Source organism: Pogona vitticeps, chromosome 1, assembly GCF_051106095.1.
Source record: "Pogona vitticeps strain Pit_001003342236 chromosome 1, PviZW2.1, whole genome shotgun sequence".
In the NCBI taxonomy this organism is placed as follows: domain Eukaryota; kingdom Metazoa; phylum Chordata; class Lepidosauria; order Squamata; family Agamidae; genus Pogona; species Pogona vitticeps.
Genome location: NC_135783.1, coordinates 18,199,241 through 18,221,351, shown reverse-complemented (window position 1 = coordinate 18,221,351; position 22,111 = coordinate 18,199,241). Strand labels below are relative to the sequence as shown.

The 22,111-nt window shown below is 44.5% G+C and overlaps 1 protein-coding gene and 1 long non-coding RNA gene across 9 annotated transcripts in view; one reads left to right on the top strand and one right to left on the bottom strand.

Annotated features, from left to right (window-relative positions):
* LOC140704041 (uncharacterized) overlaps nucleotides 1-20,710 on the bottom strand; it is a 117,736-nt gene extending 97,026 nt beyond the window's left edge. The window contains exon 1 of the long non-coding RNA XR_012083152.2: nucleotides 13,944-20,710. This is a non-coding gene — a long non-coding RNA (uncharacterized LOC140704041). The remainder of the gene's footprint in view (nucleotides 1-13,943) is intronic.
* SLC8A1 (solute carrier family 8 member A1) overlaps nucleotides 1-22,111 on the top strand; it is a 342,233-nt gene that overhangs the window by 27,856 nt on the left and 292,266 nt on the right. Inside the window, exon 1 of one of the 8 annotated variants that reach the window (XM_072988558.2) lies at nucleotides 12,937-13,165. The exons of 6 other annotated variants lie outside the window; for them this stretch is intronic. The gene's annotated coding sequence lies outside the window, so the exon portion shown is untranslated. One more of the 8 variants, XM_078382874.1, reaches the window with a different exon arrangement.

Here is a 22,111-nt window from a genome sequence, read left to right as displayed (position 1 = left end):
ACAGATGATTGTGATAAAATTTATAAGCATATCTATTCTGTTCTTACATTATGGCCAGGGCAAGTCTGCCAGCAGCTGTACTCAGACACAGCCCTGGAGACCTTCAGCCGAAGTGCTTCAGCAGCATGTTCATTTGTTTGTTAAGCTTGTATCTTGTCTTTCCTCCAGTTTAAAGCAGGGGGGGGGAGGGCAATTCTACCCATTTAAATCTTCACAACAACCCTGATCCGGCTTTGCCTCTGTTTTTAATGTCTTCCTTCCCTCTCTAATCCTGTGACAAAGGGTGGGATCAGAGGTCTCCTTCCCCATCCTGTGATGGTGCACAATTCAGGTGCAGCACCCCTTGAGTGGGTGTATACATGCTATTGTGTGTGCATGTTGGGAGACAGATGGCTGGCTGCCTGGCTGGGTCTGTTGTGCACAGGTATACATCTGGGTAGCGTCAGCAGCTTTCCCACAATGCACACTATGTTGGCGGGAGGTTGCACTGTGCTTCCTCCCACTAGGTAGTAGAGGTGCTCACGCCATGCCTGAATCCAGGGGAGCGACACTTCTTGACAGCATACATTTCACTCAGGATTAGGGAGACTTTTGAACTGGGGATGTTGGGGGCCATACATGGGCTCCTGGAGACCACATGAAACCCACCCGTCCTAACCTTAACACATTTATTTATCTGTTTGTTTGTTTGTTCATTCATTCATTCATTCATTCATTTTGTTTCTATAAGAGTACTGGAGCAGGCCAATTCCTATTCTTTCCTTGTCTTCCATTTTCCTCAATAATCCTGAGTGAAATGTGTGTGTGTGTGTGTGTGTGTGTGTGTGTGTGTGTTTCTGAATATGTAAGACACCCTTTGACTACTAAAAAGCCACTTCCTTATTATGGGTTGGAGATCCCATGTCACTTCCAAACTGATCAGTTGTTCACCCAGAGAAGTGGGCTATTAGAAGAATCATGAAGTGTCCCACACTGTTTCTTCTGTGTTTAAGGGGTAAGGGAGCAAATCTCTCACCTTATTTTAAGTGAAATTTGAATATTTAAAGAGATATCTTAGCGCACCCAAGAAGGGCAACTTTGCTCCACTCCATAGCTAGACCCTTGTGATCCATGAAGTGTCTTCTTGCTGCTCCTTGGGAGTAGACCTCAGATACAGCAGCACACCCTGATTCCCTTCCATGCCTGAAGAGGGCACTGAGACCTGGATATACACAATCTACAGAATACCTCACCACAGTGAGTCCCTTGGACTCAAACTATGTAATGCTCATATATGATCATCACATATGTGCTGCTGTTCGATTATGCTGATTAAGGTCCCCAGTGCCTTCTATTCATAGTACAAAAACCTTTAAAGCCCTTCAAGTACTTTTGAAAGATTAATTTATTCTACCTTGCATTTGATTAAGGTTAATGTACATGTTAATATCCTAAGTGTTTGTCTGCTGCTATTTTAAAACTTGTTTCTTGTGTTGTTATTTTAATAAGTTATTTACTACATATTGCTTCTATAGATAGATCATATAGTAGTTAAAAGTATTCTTTTTTTGTGAAAAGAAGCTTTAAAAGTTAACAAACAAAGGTACAAGCAACACGGAACTATATGTCTGTTGTGATATGATGCTTGACTTTTCAGCTAACCTGTTTCCCCGAAAATAAGACCTAACCTGAAAATAAGCCCTAGTATGATTTTTTTCAGGATGCTCGTGATATGAGCCCTACCCCAAAAATAAGACCCAGTTAAGTGAAACCCCGCCCTCCACCATTGTGCAGCAACCAGAAAATGACATGACTGTATTTGAATAAATGTAGATTGTTCTACATGAAAAAATTAAAACATCCCTTGAAAATAAGCCCAAATGCATTTTTGGAGTAAAAATTAATATAAGACTCTGTCTTATTTTTGGGGAAACAGGATAACTGTACTGTTCTGAGCAAAGGTGCTCAATAAGGTCTGATAGGAAGGTGTGTATATGTGTGTCATCACAAACTTTACACATTGGGTTGTCTTGCTGCCAAGCCGTTTCCATGAGCAGAGGTGGCAAGGGTGACTTGGGAGGGGAACAGACACCCTGGTCTGTCCTCAAAATGTTCTCCAAATGGAGTAACATCGTACCACGACCATAAGTAGCAATTTGGAGGCCTAGGGTTTGCGTCCTGATTGGTTAAGCTTGGGTCATGTGAGGCTGGCAGATGTAGGGAAGAAACGGGGAGTAGTGAGGGAGAACAACTGCTGCTGAGAACATGAGGGCCACATTGGTTCTTCTCTCAGCCTGCCTGCCTTGTGTTTCCTTCCACCTGAGGAGGAAAACTGGAACCAACATATGTGCTCAGGGCAAGTGGGTTTGCTCCCTCCTATCAGCAACTTTTTGTGTGTCTTCTAAATTTCAGTGCGCTGAATCAAAGTCCCAATCACTTTACTCTAGTTATGGCTCTGCCACATAACCACTGGAATTCTGCTGATGTTTGCACATGGTTTGTGTCATTTTCTGCAGCTGATTGACCAGGTGCTGAGTCATGCCTCAGTGGCATATCTGGCCAGACATCTAATTCCACAACCAAGATGTGCCCCAGCATCTCAATAGCCACATTTAGCTACAGAAGTTACGCAACCCTTAGACAGACACCAATAGGATTCTAGCCACCCTCTTTTAGGGAGGACAGTTCTGTTTTAAAGGCTGCCAAAGGACAATTCTCCTTTTGAAGGAGTCTCTCGGTTGAAAGGTTGTCTCATGTAAGTCTAATGAAAAGAAAATGAAACATAATGAGGGAGATCAGGGGCCTTGCAGTGGCCCATCCACAATTAGCAGTACTTTGAAGGCCAACTCAGGAGACATGCAGACCTTATTTTAGTTTTCCCCACTCCAGTAAGTGAGCTTCATTGCAGTTCTGTTTATTCAAATGTTGTTTCTTGATTTTTTTTTAAAAAAGTGTACATTATCTGTTAACATATGGAATTTTATGCAAGCCAATGTTCTCTTTTGACTGCCTTTCTGGTGATGATGCATTAAGTGACCACACTAGTCCGGGAATACTGGGACCCTCTCCTTCAATTGAATTTTCAGGCGATACAAAGAGACCAAAACGAAAAGCTTGAATAATTAGGAAGGAAGCTGGGAAGCTGCCTTATAATGAAGCCTGACTCGTTCTGTGCAGCATGTGGAGCCCATAAATATTAAAGTGAGTGCACAAGCCCCATTTTCCTTCTTTCTCTTTAATCATGGAAATGTCACTGTCTGAAGATGGAATGCTGACTGCACTCTGGTAGCCTCTTCAGATAGTCATATTTTCACATTTGAGGAGAAGACGCCCGAGGAAAAGCCTGGCAGATCCCCCTCCCAATACTGTACGTGTGGTTCTACATGCTCAAAGCACGACTTGAACAAGATGTGAGCCAGGCCTTTCACCCCTTGAGTTGTTTATTGCTGTCCCTCCTTAGCAGTTCTCCAAGATTTCAGGCAGGTGTTTTTCCCATCTAGAGATGTGGTGGATTGAAAGTTGGACCTTCTGCCTGAGAAGCCTGTGCTCTATCACTGAGCCACAACCCTTTGTCACATTGGCTGGGAGAGTCTGGAACTGGTATTCCAAAGAAGTAACCCCACCCCCTTCAAGACCTGTGTTTGCGACATGGGGACTATTGGAGAAATGAAATAGCAACAACTTTATTTTCTGCTGGGTCACTGTGGTTGTTTTGCTGGAACAGAGAGGGGTGTCCTTGCTTAAGCAGGTTTTCTTCTTGTGGGCATGGCAACCTGGTAATAACTTACAGCTAGGAAACTATGAGACAGCTGCCAAATTTTCCCTCCAGTGCTGTTCTATAACCCACTTTGCCTGACCCACCCACACTATAAACAAAGCTAAACAGCGGTGCCCCTTCCCTGGGCTAAGCCTGATTAGACCTCTAGACAGGCTATTAAATCTCAGTGGGTTAGATAACTGTGGGCAGAGCTTGTGGAAAAAACTCCTACATTGAACAGGAAGGGAGAAAGCTGAAGGGTTTGTTTGAAGGCTGTAGCCTGGATTTCTTTTTAAAGAGAGAAAATTATTAGGAATCAGAAAATTAAAAGGAGATGGGAATAAACCAGAAAAGTAAGGTGGCATCAGAAGTTGAGCTTCAGACACTTTGTGTTGCTGATGTTAAACCATAATTTCAAGCTACCTTTTAAAATGTAACTTATTTTTGTTTAAAACATGTATAGCATACCTTATATTGCTAGATCTTGGATCAGTGTACAAAGCCATGTAAAACAATCATAGTCTGATACTCTATCCAATGCACTGCATCAGCTCATTGACTACATCATCAGTAACCGATCATTAGAACAGGAAATTCATTTAATGCCAATTGTGTGTGACTATTAGAGCAGCAACAGGACACAGAATGTGGTATATAGTAGACCGAGGGACGGACTACAACTCAGGAGGTCTGGGTTTAAATCTCTGGTCAGCTGTGAAGATTCATTGGGGGTGTGGAACTGGTAGAGCCACTACTTAAATATTTCACTTACCTTGAAGGCCCTCTTAGGGTTGCTGTAAATTGGTTCCGACTTGACGGTGCATAATAGCAACAACCTATTAGAGTAGCAATTTTGTTTCATTGTCTCCTCATCTCCAATAATTTGCATGTTAGCTCGCTTTGTGGTTTTTCTTCAGGACACAAACATGTAGATCATCTGCAAGTCTAATTTCTCAGATTTAAATGACTACTGAAGTCATGGCTCTTAAACATTATGTGATGCCAGCTCTTACGACAGCAGTTATCTGTAATGTTTGGATCCTTTTATCGCAGTTACAGATTGCCAAAGTTGGAGAGAAACATAGTGCTGTATTTGGGATACTTGCCCTATTTTCAGAATACTGTATTTTTATAAAGGAATATAGAGGTGTGCCAGAAAGACAATTCTATTGGAAAGGAGAGGGATGGGGTAACTAAATAAATGGAAGTCCCCTATCCAGTTCTGGATGGATAGCTCAGTGTTTTAGGTACCTGGCATTGGAGCCAGAAGTCGGGAGTTTGATTCCTCCACTGTGCCTCCTATGAGTAAAACCAGACTGTGTGGCCTTGGGCAAGCTGCACAATCCCAGGAAGCCCCCAGAAGAAGGAAATTATCTGAGTATTGTCCACCTGGCAAACCTTGTAAAGGGTGGCCATAAGTAAGAATTTACTTGATGGCACATTATTATCAGTCTGATAACCAGTTGATTCTCATGCATGATTTGGGCAGTCCAGGAACCAAAGTGATGACTTTAAAATGGTCTCACTTCTGGAAAACCAAAGAGAAAATCAGGCCATCCATCAAATGAATTCCTCCTGATGTTGGCATCAGGAGAAATCACTGAAACAGTGAGGCAGAAGAATAAAGAGGGAAACAGAGGAGACCGAATCTGAATAAAGGCTAAAAACAATGTAAGCCAATTATGGGGGGGGGGGGGGGAGAGCTAGCTCTGTTTCCTTTTAAATAGCCTACAAAAATCCCATCATATTACCTTAAATTTAAAAATCACAGTCTCATCTATATTTACTTGGAAATTATGGCTTATTGATTCCACGGGGGGTGACTTTCAGTTAAGCATGCCTATGTTTGAAGCTTTAAGCTGTTTTCTTTCTTGGATCCTGCACTTTCGCTATCTCCAGTACAATGAAACTCTGACCTACTCTGTAACCTTTTTGCATAATAACAATCAAAACAAGGGAGAGTGTTTCTTCTCTCTTTTCCCTTGCTGAGCCTGTTCCCCCCTTGCTGGGACAAACCTGCACCCATGTAGGGAGAAGAGTGAAACTTGAACTGCCTCATCCTTGCTTCTCTGCAGTTTCATCTGTTTGATAACCAGCAAGAGCAATTAGATGCACAAGTCTCAGATCTTCCCCTTGCAGTTGACCAAACTGGAGGCCCCTGGCATTTTGCAAACAGGGTAGAAACACAGTGCATTCTTCCTTACAAAAATATAACCACCACTTAAACTTTTTTGTCCACAACAGAGCCATCCCACTTTTTTTCTTTGCAGTTTTGTTTTATTTGGAACATCCATTCTCTATTTATTTTCTAGTACCTAAACTATTCTTATCAAATCCTGCTATTTTCCTTTTGTCCCCCACACTTTCTGCCAGTTATTTAGTGCATTTATTTCCCCAGTGCACTCCATAGATAGGATGAGGATGGCTTAGAATTCATTAATCGATTTGTATTCAGTGGTTCATTGTTCAAAAAGTAGTATTTAAAAGGCCACTGGCTGTTCATTTGCAGGAATTCACTGTTCATATGGTGTTGCAGCACACACTTTGTACACCAAGCTTCAATATCCAAGTATGTAAATAATGATATTTTGCTATCAATTCTAACTTATGGTGACCCTTTCTATACTCCTAATATAGAGTCCTGAGCAGTGGGTTTAGCATTCCCTTCTCCTGGGAGCACCCTGGGATTATGCAGCTGCTTGCCCAAGACTGCACAGGCTGGTTCAGTTCTTCTCCTGGGAGGAACAATGGGGAATCAAACTGCCAAACTCTCACTCTGCAGACAGATATCTAACTCACTGAGCCACTTAGCCAGCTGGACCTGTTGTACCTGTGTGCCTATTTGGGTTTTAGGACTACACCTCCCAGAATTCCATTTGTATTGTGGTCAATGAGTCTGCTGCCTGCTTGAAGCAGTGGACGCTTGCCTGTAAGAATCCATTCATGCATACACATCCAAATGCATCATCCATAAACTAACTTGAAGTTGGCTCAAGTTTCTCCAAGTGTCCACGGACAGTCAATGAACTGCCTTGAAGTTGCATTATGTTTTATTTTAGAAATCCCAACAATAATGAAACATTTCATGTTCATGGAACAGGCCTGAAGAGACAGCTTTGTCAGTTAGAACTTTGAACACATGCAGAAATATATTTTATTTTTGCAGGTTCATTACAAATAGACACAGCAAGAAATAAAAGCACAGAGGGCAGGGCAAGAAAGAAAGAAAGAAAGAAAGAAAGAAAGAAAGAAAGAAAGAAAGAAAGAAAGAAAGAAAGAAAGAAAGAAAGAAAGAAAGAAAGAAAGAAAGAAAGAAAGAAAGAAAGAAAGAAAGAAAGAAAGAAAGAAAGAAAGAAAAGAAACTCATTGATTAAAATCGGGCATTTATACCTTGATAAAGGTTTGATCAGAAGTTTGAAATACTTCACACATAGTAAATCAATGGAAACTCTTGTGCCATAAAATCTTTCTAAAGGTTAAGATTCCTTGCTTACTGCACTTGCTGAGTAAGTTTTACCTAATTACAGTGTCAGAGATGTTATCAATCAACAACTGTTTAACTGGTTGCTTTGGAGACTTCCAATTATATGCTATAAATGACTTGGCCAGTATATACATTTGCTTAAGAAGGCCTTTATGCAGGAATCTGGGGTCATTACGTTCAAAATGATGAAGAAGCAGAGCACCAGGAGTTGCCATTGGTTTAATGTACAATCCTGACAGTAGCAAAACGGAAAAAAGTGAGAGAGGGAGAGAGGCGGAGGAAACAGCCCCACCTATATATGGTTATATCCATGCTCTCAGTTCAGTTATGCATTGGAAGTGTACAGAATAGCACTATATGATTGTGATTTGAATGACTTGCAGTGCAACCGTGCGTCTTCTCAGGTGGAAGCAGTAACTTCAAGAGACTTACTCTCAAGTAAGTATATATAATATCCCTGTTCTTAAAATGAATGAACTTGACATGCTCCAATAATGAAACAGTAATAATCCTGAAACTTCCTTCCATCAAATTGAAGAGGCATGCCACTCTTTCTATGACATGGTGGCAATAGAAAATAAGTGAGATAGGTGATTGGAAAACAATTCAAGGTGTTTGTAACTATGGGCTGCATTTTTATATATATACTATATGACTATGTATGGTGCAGAAGGAAAAAGTGGAATGCAAGACCTCTTACTTCAGTCACATGTTTACGTGCATGTTATTTGTGGCTGTACATGCACATGAAAGTTGTACATTGTTCCCACCTGTGTGCGTGTACACAGGTAGATTGTCATAAGGGCTGCAATATATAACTTTTAAATAATTAATTAAAATATTTTGCTAAACATGGCATGCACAGCTGTACATCTGGTTGGATAGCTCAGTGGTTTATATATCTGGCTACAGAGCTAGAAGTTGAGAATTGATTCCTCACTGTGCCTCCGAGGAGAAGAGCCAGCCTGTGTAGTCATGGGCAAGCTGCACAGTCCTAAGGCATGCCCAAAAGAAGAGAATAGTAAACCACTTCTGTTTATTATATACCTAGAAAATCCTGGAAACAGTCACAATAAGTCAGAATTGACTGGATATTATTAGTTACTTGGATATTGAAGCTGCCATAAATCTGAATTGACTCGACGCCACACAATTCTTATTATTATTGCAATTGTATGAGCGGAGGGCATGTAAAGAGGCATTCCCCTTTCCTCTTGTGCGTTTTCTAAAATGATACTTGCTACAATATGAATGCGTTCACTTTCCCTCAGAAGAATTATTCTACAGCATGCAAATATATGTGCATTTAACTGTTGCCTTAATCAAAATGTTCATACAACTACAGTACCAATCCCAAACTTGTTTATCTGAGCGATAGGTAAAGGTAAAGGTTCCCCTTGACAATTTGTCCAGTCGTGTCCGACTCTAGGCGGTGGTGCTCATCTCCGTTTCCAACCCATAGAGCTAGCGTTTGTCCGAAGACAATCCTCCGTGGTCACATGGACAGCGTGACTAGACACGGAATGCCGTTTACCTTCCCACTGAGGTGGTACCTATTCATCTACTCACATTTTTTGCATTTTGCATGCTTTCAAACTGCTAGGTTGGTGGGAGCTGGGACAAGCGATGGGGGCACACTCCGTTGCGTGGATTCGATCTTACGACTGCAGGTCTTCTGATCTTGCAGCAGAGAGGCTTCAACGGTTTAACCCGCAGGACCACCACGATAAGTAACACTTAACATAGGTTTCAATTAATTTTCTGGCTGTCATCTAGTTGTTTCATTCCCAGCTATAAACACAGAAGACTTTAACCAAAGCACAACAGAGCAGTGACTCAACATCGTGTTTGTAATAGTAAAGCACAAGGTCTTGCCCTTCCTGTGATAGTGAGGGGGCAAACACAGTCCTCTTGATGTTTTTGGGTCAAAACCTCCATGAGTGTCTTTCCCCAATGTCATCTGGTTGACCCACCAGATCCTCCTGGGCTATGTTCCTCCATGTTACCACTCTGAAGGAGGCCTGGAAATCTTATATGCGGTGGCTCTGGCTCTATGAACCAGCTGCTGATGGAGCTATGCCTGGCCCCCTCCTTGCTAACAAGGAAAACAGCTTAAAAGACTGTTCTTCAGGGAGGTCTTCCATAACAACTCTGCCCAGTACTGTGCCTGTTTTCGATCTCATAGGGAAAAGTCACTTTGCATTATTGCTGTTCTGAGGGTTTTATGTGGATTTTTAAATAATAATAATAATAATAATAATAATAATTTATTGTCATTGTAAGTATATACACATACAACGAAATTCACAGACATCCAGAGACCAGACACATGCACACACATAAAATTCCCAAACACTCCCCACCCACTAAAAGTCCCCAAAACCACTAAAAATACAAACATCTACACCGCAGGCCAAGTTACACAGTCCAACTAATTATTCACTACTGGTGGTCTTTAAGCTCATTATTAATTGCAATTATAGCTCTGGGATAAAAACTATTGAGAAAACGTGTGGTCCGAGTCTTAATTGTTCTATATCTTCTGCCAGATGGTAACAGTTCAAAAAAGTTATAAGCAGGATGGGAAGAGTCTCTCAGGATGCTATGTGATTTCCTTAGACAGCGGGATGTGAAGATGTCATCCAGGGTTGGTAGCTGGAGCCCGATGATATTCTGGGCAATTTTAATGGTTCTCTGTAGAGCTTTTTTGTCCGCTACAGAGCTACTCCCAAACCATGCCAGAATGCCATAGGTTAGGACACTCTCAATGGTGCTACGATAGTATGACAGAAGCAAATGCTGAGATAAATTTAACTTGCCGAGCATTCTCAGGAAATACAGCCTCTTCTGTGCCTTCTTCATTAGCATGTTGGCATTTATAGTCCATGAGAGGTCCTCTGAGATGTAAGTACCCAGAAATTTAAAACTACCAACTCTCTCCACTTCCTCACCGTTTATGTACAGTGGTAAATGTACATATCTCTTCCTCCTAAAATCAATTATGAGTTCTTTAGTTTTTTTGATGTTAAGTGTGAGATGATTTTCTTTACACCAAAGTATCAACCTTTGTACTTCCTTTCTATAAGCAGACTCATTGTTCTTATTTATGAGCCCCACCACTGTCGTATCATCCGCAAATTTAATAATTGCATTGGTGTTATACAGTGGGGTGCAATCATGTGTGTACAGGGAATAGAGGAAGGGACTTAGCACGCAACCCTGGGGAGCTCCTGTACTTAGTACCAGGGTAGAAGAATGGTGAGATCCCATCCTTACTGACTGTGGCCTATCTGTCAGAAAATCCTTTATCCACATGCATATCTCCTGAGGTAATCCCAGGTTGATCATTTTAAAAAACAACCTATTTGGTAGAATGGTATTAAAAGCAGAGCTATAATCCACAAACAACAGCCTCGCATAAGTTCCCTGATGTTCTAAATATAAAGTTTTGCATGCTTTTATTATCTACTGTATTTCCCAAAAAATAAGACAGGGTCTTATATTAGTTTTCGCACCAAAACACATTAGGGCTTATTTTCAGGGGATGTTTAATTTTTGGGGAAACATGGTATATGTTATTCTCCTTGTTGTGAACCACCATCGCACTAATATACCAGAGCGGTATATACAACTAATGAAATAAAATAAATGAGCTAGAGTCCAGTATTACCAAGCCTGAGGTTTGCTAGGAGCTACAGTTCAAGAACATTTGAAGGTTGCATTTTGCTCTCTTCTGCCCAAGGCAGTGATACACAGGACTCCTGCTGAATCTTGTGATGTTGCAGTGGAGCCAAAACCTCCAGGATCAAACTACTTGGGTTCTTTCATTAAACAATATCATCATCTTCCCCCATCTTTTTAAAGCTTGCTTGTTCCCTCCGAGGATAGCTGTGATCATCCCAGGGCCTCACAGTGGAGGATGGATTTTCCCCTATATTGTCACAAGCCATTTCCATTGTAGTGCAAAGTATGTTGAGGTGTGTGGGTTTGAATGAGTAACTAAGACCCACAATCACATGTTTCTAATGTACTAGTCAGATTTTCTTGGACCTCAGTTCCCAGAAGCCCTGACTATTGCCCATGTTAGCCAGAGTTTCTGGGAGTCAACAGCTTTGCATGGAGGCATAGAGTTCTATGGCCATTACTGTACGATGCATGGAAGATCAAACATGAGCTGCAGGTAGGACACCTGTGAGACCCCAAACAAAACCTGAAAGGTGGCCACAACAAACACCACCTTGCAAATCCACAAGTGCCTTGTGTATGTGTTCTGTGCCATCAAGCTGGAACCGACTTATAGCAACTCTAGTAGGATTTTCAAGGTATGGGTGTTATTTAAGGAGTAGTTTTACCAGTTCCACTCCCTGAGTGAGTTTCCATGGCTTAGCTGGGATTCACCTTAGGGTAACGTCAAAGCCATGAGTGGCCTCACAACTACTGCTACTAAGACTCAGTGTAGTTTAGTGCATAGTGACAGCTTAGGACTCAGGAGATATTATGTGTTGTCAAGTCACATCTGACAGGCAATCATAACAGGGTTTTCAAGGCACACGAGGTATTTACGATGTGGCTTTACTAGAGCCCCCCCCCACACACACACACACCTACCTTAGTCAGTTTTCCCCAGCTGGAATTTGAACCCATGTTTCCCGAGTTTTTGTCCCCCCCCCACACACACACCCCTACCTTAGTCAGTTTTCCCCAGCTGGAATTTGAACCCATGTTTCCCGAGTTTTTGTCACTCTGCCCATTACACTGCCCCGGGGTTCAAATCCCCAAGCAACCATGGCAACCCACTGAGAGTTGGCACTGGTAAAGCTACACCTCACATATCTTGAAAACTCTATTAGAGTCGCTGCGACTTGAGGGAAGGAAACGGAGTCCTGAATAGTACCGAACTCCTACTTCTCTATTCACAAACTTGGCACTAGGCGCGTTCAGACGGTCAAGCCTTTGGAGCGTCACGTAGGAAAACTCTCTGACGAGTGGCGCGTCTGGAGGGAGAGCGTGTGTGTCACGCCACCACTTTGTCTTTCAAAGCCATCCTGGTAAGCAAGCGCCGGCTCCCTGAGCAGCACGGTAGCTCGGGGAGGGAAGCGGGAAACCTATTTTCCTCAGCAGGAGGCGGCAGGGCAAGGCTCGCGCGCGCTCTCACGCCCCTCCGTACGCGGGGCGCCACCGCCGCCGTTGCACTCCTGGGTTGAAAAGTGGCGGCGGGCTTGAGGAAAAAAAAACCCAGTGGAGACACGTGGGGAAGGCGGGCTGGCGACCCTCCGCCCTCCCGGCCCTTCCGCCCGCCAGGGCAGCATGAGGAGGGGCTGCCGGGCTGCGGCGTCTCGCGTTGGAAGAGAAGCCAGAGAAGGACGACACCACCGCCGCCGCCGTTGCTGCTGCTGCTCTTGCAGCCGGAGAGGAAGCGCGGAGAAACAGGAACGGGGGCTGCTGGCGCGTTCCCTCGTTGCGCTCTGAGGGGAAACCGTGGCCACTGCCGCCGCTGGCGGTAGGGCTGCCCTTGGCCGCCGCTGTCCGCCTTTGCCTCCCTCAGGCGCTGCCGCCGCCTCCGCCTCGTTGGGCGCGTGTCTGCCTGCCTGCCTGCCTGCCTGCCTGCTTACGACTCCTTCCTTCCAAGGGGGCGCCTCTTGCTTCGTTGCCGGCGCGTTGCATGGGGCGCGAGCGCTCGGCGCTTTCCAGATATGGTCAAGGCGGCGGCGGCGGCGGCGGCGGCGGCGGCGGGAGGAGCGGTGCCGGGAGCAGCAGCAGCGGCGGCGGCGGCGGCCTCTCTGTGATCACCGGCACCCGTGGCGGAGAGCCAGGCGGGAGGAGGAAGAAGAGGAGGGGGTAAAGGCAAGGCGAGGTGAGGAGGAGGAGGCGGTGGCGGCGAAGGAAGAGCCCTTGCCTTCTGCCTTGAGCCAGCCGGGGAGCGGCGGGCGCGCGTCTCTCTGCAGGTAGGTGGGGGGGAGGGAAGGAGGCATGGGAGAGCCCTTTGGTGAGCCTCGTCGCTAGGTGGAACCTCGCCAGCGCATCGGCCGCCCGGCAGAAGGGACGGGCAGATGGCGGGAGGGAAAGAAAGAAGGAGAGGTCCATCCATGCCTGCGCTCACGGGCCCTCCCCCTCTTCTCGGTGTCCCTCTCGCCCTCGGTCGCTTCATCATCTCCGGTGCCGGGCACCCTGCGAGCGGGTGCAAGAGCCAAGGGCGGGGGGGGGGGAAGGCGTGTGAGCCTCGTGGAATGAATGGACGGGTGGACTCCTCTGGGACTGGGGCGGGCAGCGCCCGGTTGGGCAGCCATCACACATACACAGAGACCCGGAGCTGCTCCGTATCCACCCATTGCGGGTCTTTCTCTGTCTCTGTGTGTATTTAAGAGGTAGAAGGGGCGCTTTGCTGACGCTGAAAAGACCCAGGGATGCCTGTGTTGAGCCGCTGGAGAAGAAGCGGGCACCGCTTGGGCAGCTGATCCTCTCCTGGGACTAATTGGGGAGATTGGGAGGTGGCCTTTCTTGGAGGTTCAGACCGGGAGGGAACGAGGTTCGGAGAGGCGCCGAGCAAGGATGCTCCGTAAGTAGCGGGTTGGTTCTGGTTAGACGATCCGCCGGCTTTTAGTTTCCCCCCCCCCGTCTGTCTGCCTCCCTCCCGCCCCCTCCCGCCTTCTTTTTCCGTCGCACGCATCTTTCTCCGCAAACACACCCACTTCCCCTCCCTCCTCCTTTCCCTCTCGAGGCTACCTGTGTGCGGCTGGCTGGCTGGCTGTCCAGGGTGGGAACTTCCCAGGAACTCCGATTGCGGCGGCGGGGGTTCTGCCGGGCGACCTCGGGACCTGTTGCTGCCGAGGAGGTGCCAGAAACCCGAGCGTGGCGCGGCGGCGGCGTGTACTTCGTAAGCGCTTGGAGAGGGTGGTGTTGGGGCTGGGGACCGTGATCAAGCTTCAGAGGCTCCTCTGCTTTGCGGCTTCCTTTGGCGGGTCCGCTCCCGCGACCGCGCTGCTGCAGCCGGGCTGATGAATAGCTGGGAGCCGAGATTTGTATTTCCCTCTTCTCTGGAGAGGAGGGAAGGAAACTATAGCGTTTTTAAGGGTAGCAACAGTAGCGATGTGGATGCTGGTACTGGTGCTGGTTGTCCAGGGAAACCACATGCAAAGCCAGAGCAGCGTGCAGACTTTGCAGCCCGTGGAGGGTCCGCATATGCCGTTGCTGCGTATAAGGGAGAGGGGAGTGGGAGTAAGATTGGGCTGCAGCTACTCATCCTCTCCTCTTCTTTCCAGTTGGAGGGCTGCAGAGGGGGGGAGAGAGAAAAAGTGAAGGCGCTGCAAAAGGAGGTGGGTGTGTGCACGTTTGTGTGCCCGCATGTACTTCTGGCAAGACACCGGAGTTGGCACGCGTAGCATGAGGGCACGCGCGCAGAGACCCGTCATAGCTGGAAACCTCGTGGTTCTAGTGGTCTTATTTGATCGATAAAGGGCAGCCGAAGGAGAGGTTGATTGTACCTGAAAGGAAGAATAGTGCAGCCAGCCGCCGCCGCCAGGTATCCCTTTCCAGCATGGCAACAGAACACACCCACGGAAAGGAATCTCCCCTCCCAAACCCCTCCCCCTTTGGTTCTTGTGTATCTAAGGCTGAAACATGCCTGCCAGGGAGTCCTTCCCATTGAACTCAGTAGGCTTTGCGTCTCCAAGTAGATATGCATAGAATTGTGTGATACATGTGGTAGTGGTTGGATAGAGCAGCTGCACTGTTGGGCCACCAAGCGGATGTGGAGTGTCTGTGTGAGTGTGTGTGTATGCGGCAAGGGCTTATATGCGTTCCTACATATATGTCTCTCTCTCTCTCTCTCTCTCTCTCTCTCTCTCTGTGTGTGTGTGTGTGTGAAATGCATCATTTCTTTTAATGCTTCCCCTATTGTTAGCAAGGTGGAAAGAGGGAAGAAGAGGCTGATAGGCAAAACCCAAGCCTCTCACCTCTTCCCCAGCTATTCAGAAAAAATCCTTATGGTTGCCTTTTCTGGAATCATGATATTGACTTAACTGTGATTTTAAAGAAAATATCAAATCTATGTTAGAAGGTTGGCTTGCACAGCAGGACCAAGCACCTGTTCAAAGCTGTGCTGTCATGTTTTATCCAGACTGTGGGATCTGAAGCCCTGCAGCAACCATACTGAACTTCATGAGTGATGGTATGAAGCGTATTCTCTCTCTCTCTCTTTCTCTCTCTCTCTCTCTCTCTCTCACACACACACACACACGTCTATATATAGGTGCGTGTTATATGTGGCTGTTTTGAGTAAGATGCTCGAAATGACAAAAATGAATGAATGAATGAATAAAAATAATAAAGAGTAAATTGAATTACAAAGAGTAATTAAATTACAGTAAAAAGAGTAATTTAAAGTAGCATGCAGCCTAAAATCAACGAAAGGTGATGCTTTTAAAAAATGGCCAGAAATAGGTGTGTCAGATTTGTGCAGGAGCGTGGCACACACCATAACCCGTAGGCTTTTGGTGTGTTTGTGCACTCATGAAATACCACTAACATATTTTAGGCTTGCATACTGTTGAGCGAGATAGAGAAAAAGAAAGGTGGTGACGATGCAATAGAAGTAATTCAGCATGTTAGGGAGAGGATAGAAAGCTTAAGAGGTGGGAGAAATGTCGTTTATTGAGTGCAGCATGAGATCAAGTCCAGAGTTAATGAGGAAATGCTTTTCACCATGGCTCTCTCTAATTTTCTTCATTTTCCCCAACAGTTACTCATTCTGACAAGTAAAAGCAAATTGCTGCATCTGTAGCACTTGTTAATTTTGCTTGATTTAGCATGTTTGCTCCTGGATGAGGATCAGTTTTTCTTTTTTCTCTACAACAACCTCATAGCCCCCCCCCCCCGCTCTTCAGATATTTACTTAAATCTCAATCCTCAGGCAAAGTAAATAATTAGAGACACCTGCAGCCCTGGTTGAGTTCTAATTCTCCGTCTCAGCAATGTGGAGTTTGTAGTATTAGTAACTCTTATCATTCTCAAGAACCACATTGCATAAAATCTCGCCAAGGAGAGGAATGGATTTTGTTGTCGTTGTTTAGTCATTAAGTCGTGTCCAACTCTTCATGACCCCATGGACCAGAGCATGCCAGGCCCTTCTGTCTTCCACTGCCTCCTGGAGTTGGGCCAAATTCATGTTGGTCGCTTCTATGAAATTGTCCAACCATCTCGTCCTTTGTTGTCCCCTTCTCCTCTTTCCTTCACACTTTCCTAACATCGGGGTCTTTTCCAGGGAGTCTTCTCTTCTCATGAGATGGCCAAAGTGTATTAGCTTCAGGATCTGTTCTTCCAGTGAGCACTCAGGGTTGATTTCCTTCAAAATTGAGAGTTTTGTTCTCTTTGCAGTCCAGGGGATGCTCAAGAGTCTCCTCCAGCACCACAATTCAAAAGCATCAGTTTTTTGGCAGTCAGCCTTCTTTATGGTCCAGCTCTCACTTCCATACATCGCTACTGGAAAACCCGTAGCTTTGATTATGTGGACCTTTGTCGACAAGGTGATGTCTCTGCTTTTTAAGATGCTGTCAAGGTTTGTCATCGCTTACCTCTCAAGAAGCAGGCGTCTTTTAATTTTGTGGCTGCTGTCACCACCTGCAGTGATCATAGAACCCAAGAAAGTAAAATCTGTCACTGTCTCCATATCTTCCCCTTCTATTTGCCAGGAGGTGATGGGACGAGTGGCCATGATCTTAGTTTTCTTGATGTTGAGCTTCAGACCATTTTTTGCTCTCTCCTCTTTCACCCTCATTAAGCGGTTCTTTAATTCCTCCTCACTTTCTGCTACATGTTATCACTAAATGCAGTTCAGTGTTTTGATAGCACTCTAGCTGATTTTTTTTCGTGGCCTATGAAACCTCCAGCAGAAGTGATAGCAGGGGTGATGGCCAGTAGTCAAAATACAATGCCAGTCCTGTTAACAGAGGGGGAAACCCTCGCTCAAAAAAGAAAAAAAGAAAATGGAGGGAAAAAAGAAAAAGAAAGAAACGAAGAACAAAATTGTATTAATACACCAGGGTGCAATGGTGGACACACCGTTTAATGCAGCTGCTTTCCTCCTTCCCATTTTATAGTCCGTCTGTTCAAATTCATTCAGGTGTGCATGACCAATTTCTCACTTTCTGTCTCATCAATTTCCCTTTAATGGGACTTTTTTCTTTCTTTCACCTTCCATCTGCTTGATCCTTCTGCATTTCATGCAAATTTTATAAACTCCTTGTATGAGAGAATGCTGTTTCAGCATAGCAAAAAAAGAGGACAAAATAGAGAAAAATCTTATGACACCATTAAGACCAACAGACTCTGAAATAATTCTTCAGTCTTGTTATCTAGGCATTTAGTTTTGCTCCTGACTGTATCTTTTAAAATATATACAGTAGTTGTGAGGGGAGCTGAGAAACATTGTATAATGGAGATGCACCATGACCAACCCACAACACTTTTTGTTTCCAATTTGATAGTTAAATAAAGGCTTTCTATGAAAATTGATGTCATGATTTGAATTCTTAGGTGGTTGTGCTGATTAACATTTTCACAACACTGATGTGCTGCAGAACAGTTTGCAGCTGTTCAGGGGTAGTAGTGAGGAACAAAAAGAATATGCTTTCTTATTCTTGGTGCTAATAATTATTACAATAATTATGCCCAGGCTTTATGGAATATCTTTTGACTGTCTAACATTTTCTATATAAAACAAATCCCAAGAACAGTTATGTGGCACCTTAAAGACTAACATTTATTTGCAGTGTAAACTCTTCTAGATAACTATCCACTTTGCTAGACTCATGTAGAAGCCACAGCTTTATAATCATCCAGAAAAGCTCACACTGAAGGAAATCTGTTAGTCTTTACCATGACACAGAACGCTTGTTTTTATGTTTACGAGGACACAGAACTCATTGGTGGTAGTACAAGAATTCTTGCTGGCATCTGGTAGCGACCTTTCTTTAAAATGCTGAAGTCACACCAGATGATGCTCTGTACCGATACTTTGAGAGGAGTTTCATGAGCAAGAAAATGGTGGTTTCCAGATGGTGGTCACAGGACATTGTATTTGTGAATAAATACTCCCCATTTTGCCCACTCCCTATAACTGACAGCAGGTCTTCTACAGTTTGGCCCTGACAGATTTTGAAACAAAAGCTATCAGTTGACAATGAATACACCCATTGAAAATTGGACAAAAGATATCACATTTTTATTGCCATGTGAGTTAGAAGCTATTACCATTGTGAGTTAAAGGCTATGACGACGTGTTAGAATATATTGAATACAGAATATACGTGCTTCTGGTGAAAGGACGGATGGCTCTGCTTATGGTTAAAGCGAGGTGACGGCCTCAGTCCACTGCAGAGTAGCAACAAAATCTTGGAGGATCCAGCTATCCGTGCCCTGTCCTGCATTCCTCAATGTAGCTTTCTTCCTTCAGCTGCAGTGGAAACGCTCTTCTATTGTCAGTGGTGAAATAAGAATTGACTTCTCATCCAGTGACTTTATCAGTGGGAAATTGGCAGGAGTGCCGTTTTGTCCTTTGCTTCTTGTGGGAAGCTATTGTGGACTTGTTTGTTCTTTAGTTGTTAAGTTGTGTCCGACTCTTCGTGACCCTATGGACCAGAGCATGCCAGGCCCCCCCTGTTTTCCACTGCCTCCCGGAGTTGGGTCAAATTCATGTTGGTCGCTTCTATGACACTGTCCAACCATCTCCTCCTCTGTCGTTCCCATCTCCCCCTGCCTTCACACTTCCCCAACATCAGGGTCTTTTCCAGGAAATCTCATGAGATGGCCAAAGTATTGGAGCCTCAGCTTCAGGATCTGTCCTTCCAGTGAGCATTCAGGGTTGAGTGCTGTGGACTGGCTTTCCTTAAAATTATCTCAGATACATTGTTGGGGAACAGTCTGCCATCTGAACACCTGCTGCTAATGTAGGGAACATGGTTCAATGGTAGACCACATGCGTTCTGTTCAAAAAGTTGCTAACTGAATTCCTGGCATTTCTAGGGAACAATCTGAAAGAATATCACCTGAAACTCTGGAGAGCCACTGCTGGTAGGCACTGACTAGTATTGAGATAAATAGAACAAGACAGCTTCCTATATTTCTGTTTTGTATTGGGCTGCATTCTATTTTATGTGCGTAATAGCTGAAGTAGAATGCCATTGAACCAGATAGACCAGTGTCTCAGTAAGTTTAGTCTTCATATGTTCCTCAACATTTCAATAGTTATACCAATTGGTGCAAGTTGATCCTGTTCACTAATGGAAGTCCCTTGTAATTAATGGAAGTCCCGTGTAATTCTGCCACCTTGGATGGAGAGAAGCCACCACACTGCCTTTGTAACTACCAGCACTGCAGAGTTCAGTACAGAACTGCCATTTCAGTCAGCAACATATGCATGCAGTGGAGGAAGGGGACAATGACATCTCCATTTCTTCAAGTTGCCTTGTAGTTAAAGCATACCAGCTTAATTCGTATGATTTGCCTAGGCTCTGATGGTAAAGCAGGCATATGTGACAGTGTCCCACCTGTTTTGGTCTGCTATTTGGGTGAGGAGCGATCAAACAAGCATAAGGATTTACACAGTGCTTTGAAGGGGTTGACTCTGTTGGAGAACCTGGAGGCTACACCTGGGTTTCTTAGACGTTGCTTCTGAGCATGAACATATAGGCCATTGTGTGAGAGAGTTCCCAAATCTCAAATTTGTAAGACCCTTGTATATCAAACACTTATAGAGACCTTATTGTACTGGTTGTACTGCGATGCAGTCAGAACTGTGTGTGCTCTTTACAGTTTCCAGCATATGTTCAGAAGCGTGTAGCAGTGGGTGTGGAATTGAGCTTCCTGGGAATCTCAGCCTTGACTGAAGGCATGAGAGTGTGAGGGCAGTGGGCGGTGAAGTGTAAGGATCTGATTGGATGAGGTGATGGAATGCAATTTCCAGACATCCAGAGATGATGACTGGTTCGCTGCACAACTCTTTCCCGCTCTCTATCAGTAGCGGAGCGAATTATGCAAAATAAACAAGTATAAGTCTGCATAATAATTTACATAATTTATACAAGTCCAGCATTCCTTGGCTCAGAACATGAGTGAGGCAGATAAACGGCAGAGGAGTATAAACTACCTCGGACTTCATTCTACCAGATAAGACAGTGTTCTCTTGTTGGAATGTTAATACAGTTATATTGAAATATACAATACACACTGGTAGCTGACAGAATTCCAATAGAAATGTTACTTGAGCAGCAAGAATATGCCTGCATGAGATTTTTGTACCAAGTTTGAATGAATTCTGAAACAGGAGAAAGCCTGGAAACACAAGGTAGCAGATTAATAGGAGATATTTAAATAGTGTGAATTTAATTAATTGAATTCTGAAAGCAGGGTTGTCTTTTCTTTGTTTTGATGATGGATTTACTTATGTGTCATAGTGTGCTAAGAAAGTGATGGGATGTTTGCTTTTGGCTTGTTAACAAAGAATAATACAGTGGACCCTCTACTTACGGAATTAATCCGTATTGGAACAGTGGCTGCAGGTCGAAAAGTCTGTAGGTCGAGTCTCCATTGACCTACAATGCATTGAAAACCGATTAATGCCGTAAACAGCCATTTTTGTTCCATTTTGGTTTTTTTCTGGTCTGTAGGTCGATTCTCCGGTTGCAAGTTGAACCTAAATTTTGCAGCCAGAGAAGTCTGTAACTCGAAAAGTCTGTAAGTTGAGCCGTCTGTAAGTTGAGGGTCCACTGTAACAAAGTTTGTAAGCCCTAGCTAGTCTACCAGTCACTCGGGTTAACGTGCTGGTCCAAATTTTTGTTTCTGTAAGATAAAGGTCCCCCTTGACATTTAGTCCAGTCGTGTCGGACTCTAGGTCATGGTGCCCCGTCTCCAAGCCATAGATCCAGCGTTTGTCCGTAAACAGTTTCGCCTGTCTAAAACCACGAGCTTCTGCTCATTGCTATAAACTCGGCTTTTCAATCTGAAGCCCTCAAGATGTACTTACTTACTTTTCTCTCCGAGGCAGCTAACAATATTAAAACAAACTGTAAGGTAAAGGTTTCCCTTGACAGATGTCCAGTCATGTCCGACTCTAGGGTGCAGTGCTTATCCCTGTTTCCAAGCCATAAATCCAGCGTTTGTCTGAAGACAGTTTCTGTGGTCACGTGGCCAGCGGGACTAGACACAGAACGCTGTTACCTTCCCACCGTGGTGGTACCTATTTATCTACTTGCATTTACATGCTTTCAAACTACTAGGTTAGCAGGAGCTGGGGCTCACTCTGTCAAGTGGATTCGATCTTACGACTGCTGGTCTTCTGACCTTGCAGCACAGAAGCTTCTGAGGTTTAACCCACAGCGCCACCACGTCCTACTGTTTCTGTAGATTATATTTAAAGTTTAAATACCTAGTTTTAATTCTGGCCGGTAGTTTTATTTCAAATGGTTGCTAGAGAAGAAACTAGGCACTGTGATTTGAAGAGAGGGAACAGAAAGATCGGTCATGGTTGATAATCATTTTAACATTTTAAATGTCCTGTTCAGGAAAAACAACATCATCATACGATGTTTTGTAGCAGGATTATGTGCATTGAGGTCTAGTGCTGTTGCCCATTTTTGGGGAAAAAATTAGGTGGTTATTTATATATCAGTCCTTGCTTGATTTTGGTGACCTCAGAGTCGTCTTGACTGCCAAATTTAGTAGGTTGGGTTATGCAGGTCTTTTGACTGCTAGATTAGCAAGAAGCTAGGCACAGAGATAAGAACAGTTAGTTTTCTGGGCTGTAACTCTCAGAATATCCCTGCCAGCCAAGATAACTGGAGACTTCTGGCAGTTACAATCCAGGAAAACAATGTTTGCCATCTTTAGTTGAAGGACAA